The sequence below is a fragment of the Rhinopithecus bieti genome, unplaced genomic scaffold, assembly GCF_001698545.2.
Source record: "Rhinopithecus bieti isolate Rb0 unplaced genomic scaffold, ASM169854v2 scaffold_574, whole genome shotgun sequence".
Classification (NCBI taxonomy): Eukaryota; Metazoa; Chordata; class Mammalia; order Primates; family Cercopithecidae; genus Rhinopithecus; species Rhinopithecus bieti.
In genome coordinates, this window is record NW_016803605.1 from 1,599,906 (window position 1) to 1,604,893 (window position 4,988).

Below are 4,988 nucleotides of genomic sequence, written 5' to 3' on the forward strand. Positions count from 1 at the left end.
AAATAGTGCTGTCATTTAAAGTAGCAGCCTTAATGTAGCTCAAGAATCTGACCTTTGATCTTTGTGGCACAAATGGGTTAGCTGTTAGACCGAAGAGTCCAAGAGAGGGAAGATCAGGCCAGCTGAAACTAGAACAGCATAGAGGGAAAAAGGAAAGCGATTCTTTTGCTCACCTTCCCTCTGTAATTCATGTTGACCATAAATCATTAGGTTTGACATGATGTTTATTAAATAGTAATAAAACACCCCATGTGTCAGCCAGGGTTTTATCAGAGACGCAGCACTCTATTCACATGATGAAATCAGGGATATATTTAGAATGAGTGCTTGTAATATTTGGGGGAGAAGAGCAAGTGTTGGAAGGCCCGAGGAAAACCACCACTCAGTCCTCCTGGAATACTGGAGCAAGCTGAGGTTGAGTGGATGAGTAGGAGCTTTCAGGGTGTATGGGGGTAGGCAGGTCTAGCTGCAGTGTGGGCTGTGAAGGGCAGTGCAGGAAAGTCTGTAGAATGCTGTCCTTTTGAGTTGCTGCTGCTTCTGCGGGTCTGCATTCAGATTTGTGGCAGTCGGGATTGCCTCTTTGTTGGTCAGGAAATCTGGCAATTGACAAGAAGAGCAGGATAAAGATGAAAGAAAAGACTTGTAAAACCCACTGGTACCTTGCTAGCTCTTGGCTGCCACCTGTACCCACAATGAACTTCAGTGATCAGTGACTGTGCTTTCATTTTTACCATCCAAATCACATCTAAATTTATTTTGTTGACCAGTCATCACCTGGAAACAAACAGGATAAGAGATTCAGGGAAATATGATTCCAGCTTAACCAGGTTGACTGAGTGCAAAGCTCTTCATCCATTGACAAGGCAATGTTCAGAAATGGGACCATCCTCTTCCTGTGAATCCTGTTTAAAGGATATATGGAGGATAGCATTCACCCTTTAATAACCTAAGGTAAGTGTGTCACATATTTTTGTAACAATAAAATGATAGCTTTTCATGGAGCTATCTTTTTGCAGAATTCAAATAATGTTGTTGAAAAGCAAGACAGAACCTACCAAAGACTATTCAACTTCAACATAATGGAGAAACTAGGAAACGAAAATACTATTAAGTAATTTTTTTTAAAAAAAAGATAAAATAAAGGACATGCTCAGGTGGTTCACGTCATCTGAGAACAACCAGTTTTGCTTACCTCCCTCTCCCCCTGACACATACATATGCACAAACACTTCACCTGAGAACGGAACATCACTCCCACTTCTGTATGTCTCAGGCTATCCTTGTGAGAAAGCTGGCCTTTTAAGAAAGGGAGATGCAGGCAATTACAGGAGGCACAGGGAATTGATTCTGCTGCTACTGCTGTGTGTTGAGACCTGGGGGAGAAAAAGTGATTGGCATTACTCCTGTGTATTGACACTGGGCAGTGGGGGAACATATAGCTTTTTTGTTGTTGTTGAGACAGAGCTCGCTGTGTCGCCCAGGCTGGAGTGCAGTGGCCGGACCTCCGCTCACTGCAAGTTCTGCCCTCCGGGCCCACGCCATTCTCCTGCCTCAGCCTCCCAGGTAGCTGAGACTACAGGCGCCGCCACCTCGCCCGGCTAGGTTTTCGTGTTTTTTTTTTTTTTTTTTTTTTTTAGTAGAGACGGGGTTTCACTGTGTTAGCCAGGATGGTCTCAATCTCCTGACCTCATGATCCACCCGTCTCGGCCTCCCAAAGTGCTAGGATTACAGAACATATAAGCTTTTTAAGTGAATACCTCTATTTAGCTTGTAATGGGTGTATCAGCTGAGCTATCATGTAAAAACCATCAAGGATATTTCTAGTTATACTATTAAGACTCTTAAATATTCTAAAGAAAAAAGAATTTATTGGCTCATAAAACTGAGGTTTAGGGATGATGATAGCTTCAGGTATTGTTTCATCTAGGAGTCAAATCAAATGATCACTTCTCTGTCTTGGTTGTTCTCTTCCCCCATCTACAAATTTTGTTTCTCTTTGCATATTGATTTATTTTCTTCTATAAGGATTTAGTCCCTCTAATCCTTCCCTTTCTCATCTTTAAAATGGAAATATTAAAAATGCATATCTCACAAAATGATTGTAGGGATTCAGTAGATCATGTATGTACAATGCTTAGCATAATGGCTAGAATATAGTAAGTGGTCAAAAATATTAGCTATCATCATCATGATCATCATCAATATCATCATCATGATCATGACCATCATCACCACCACCATCATCAACATTATCACCATCATCATCAACAGTATCATCGCCATCTTTGTTACTATCATCATCATCACATCATCACCATCATCATCATCATCACCATCACCATCATCAGTACTATCATCATCATCACCATTATCATTACCATCATTATCACCCAATAAAGGCAAGGCCAATAAGATAAAACATATTATTGTAACACCAATTTAAATATTTATTTTGACTTTTTAAATGATCTATTGAAGGCCAAGGAACCACCACAGGTTAAAAATGAAGGGAAAAATATTAATTCATATCACAGCATGAAGAATGTCGCTGGAATGAGCAGCTGAGCATCTTCAAATACCTGGAGGGCAGTGATTAACCTTAATAGTAAGCTCTGTGTCTGTTGCTCTCAAGAGAAGAGCCCAGGGACCCTGATAAGACATCTGCTTGCAGACCACAGAAATTAGTCACTGATATGGTTTGACTCTGCCTCTCCTCCCCATCCAAATCTCAGGTTGAATTGTGAGCCCAAGTGTTGGAGGTGGGGTCCGGTGGAAAGTGATAGGATCATGATGATTGTTTCTAACAGTTTATCACCATCCCCCTAGTGCTATCTTGTGATAGAGTTCTCATAAGATTCGGTTGTTTGAAAGTGTGTAGCACCTCTCTCTTTGCTCTCTCTCTCTCTCCTGCTGGTCATGTGAAGACGTGCTTGCTTCCCCTTGGCCTTCTGCCACAATTGTAAGTTTCCTGAGGCCTCCCCAGAAGCAGAAACCTGTACAACCCCCAGAACTATAAGCTGATTAAACCTCTTTTCTTTGTAAATTACCCAGTTTCAGGTATAACTTTATAGCAATGTGAGAATGGACTAACACAGTCACTAAAAATAATCAGCACTGATAGTAGAAAAGAGATTTTAAAAAAAGAAGGCCAGGTGCAGTGGCTCACACCTGTAATCCCAGCACTTTAGGAGGCCAAGGTGGGTGTATCATGAGGTCAGGAGATCGAGACCAGCCTGGCCAACATACTGAAACCGCATCTCTATTGAAAATACAAAAAATTAGCCGGGTATGGTGGTGGGCACCTGTAATCCCAGCTACTCAGAAGGCTGAGGCAGGAGAATCTCTTGAACCAAGGAGGCAGAGGTTATAGTGAGCCGAGATCATGCCACTGCACTCCAGCCTGGATAACAAGAGCGAAACTCTGTCTCAAAAAATATATATATAAATAAAAGAGAACACACAATAGCTGAATGTTTCAGGGGTTTCAGATAAGGCTAATACTAGAGTCAGAAGTCAGGTCAATACAACATTCTCCCATTTATTCTATCAAGATGGGGACCAGAAACTACTCCATCTCTGTATTTTATGAGGGTTCTCTGTTCTTGGGGGATAAATTCCCAATTCAAAATCCTCTTTCCTTAAGAGAAAAATATTTAATGCCAACTGAACAAAAGGAATCCTCTCTCTCTCTCTTGCTATCTGTTGTCTACTGATCTTAATGAGGATGCTGGAAAATATTGCCTGTATTTTATTTTGTGAATTATAGATATAAAAATATTTATCCAATATTATGTACTGTCATCAGAATTTCATATGACAGAGGGACATTTTTTCTTATGAAAGATATGAAATACAAAATAGCAGAATAGAGAAAATTTATAGGCAAGAAAGGAATCATAGCAACCTCAATATACTCATCATTCTACACATTTTTGTTATCTTCTTCAAAACCTATGAAAGTTTCCTAATGTCCATTGCAGATCAGTGAATACAGAAAAACAGACAACTTGTATTAAGAAAAAGTGGGTTTTGGTCTAGGTACTGCCACTTTCTGACTTAACTTGTTTCTCAATTTTCCTTAGTTTCCTTTTATTAAAACTCTTCCTTATCCATCTTCTAGCACACACACACACACACACACACGCAAACATGCAAGAATGCACCCAAGGCGGCCAGCTCATTTTGGGGAGAGAGGCTGCTACATACTGCATGCCTATGCAGTTTTTCAAGGACAGGAGAGTTTGAACTCTACAATCTAACTTTGGCCATAAGTGAAATAGAACTTGGGGGAAGATAGTGGTGATTCATTGATTTCGTCTGATTCTCTGGAATAGAAGAGGAAAAACTACCAGAAGAGCCAACATGATTTTCAGAAGGAAGCACAGAAGTAGGAGTTGAGGAGATTTGTCCCTGAGATGCCAAAATAAAAACTAAAGTAGGAAAAACATAGTTATTATCTTAGTACAGAAACAGGCAGGTTGGTGGAACAGAAATGAATTCCCTCTATGAAGAAATTTATTATTTTTTTTTTACATTCTGAATGATTTGTTGCTGTTATTGTTGTTTTCCCTAAATGGGTCCTGCCTTACCGACTAAATCATTCTCTAAATGAGAGAGAGGATAGAACAGAAGACACCTGGCTTTGTGTGCAGAGCTTGGCATCAAGGAGGACTAGGCAATAGACGTGGCTTCTGATTTGTGGTCGCAAATGGGCTTCCTTTCCTCTGTTAGAGTTTGCACAAGTTGTTCCCTCTTCATACAGCAGAGAGGAGATTCTCATTCTAAAGCCAGCCAGATCAGAGCAATGACTGTGCTCCCAGTGGGGAATAGTATTGGGTTCACACATGACAGGATGTATCTAGGATTTGCATCAATTTTCTCTTTGAAAGGTTATGATCTAGCTTTCTAATCCTTTATAGAGTTTGCAAAGTGTTCTAAAGAAACTTTCCTTCCTTTTTCCTCTCTTCCCTTCCCTCCCCTCCCCTCCC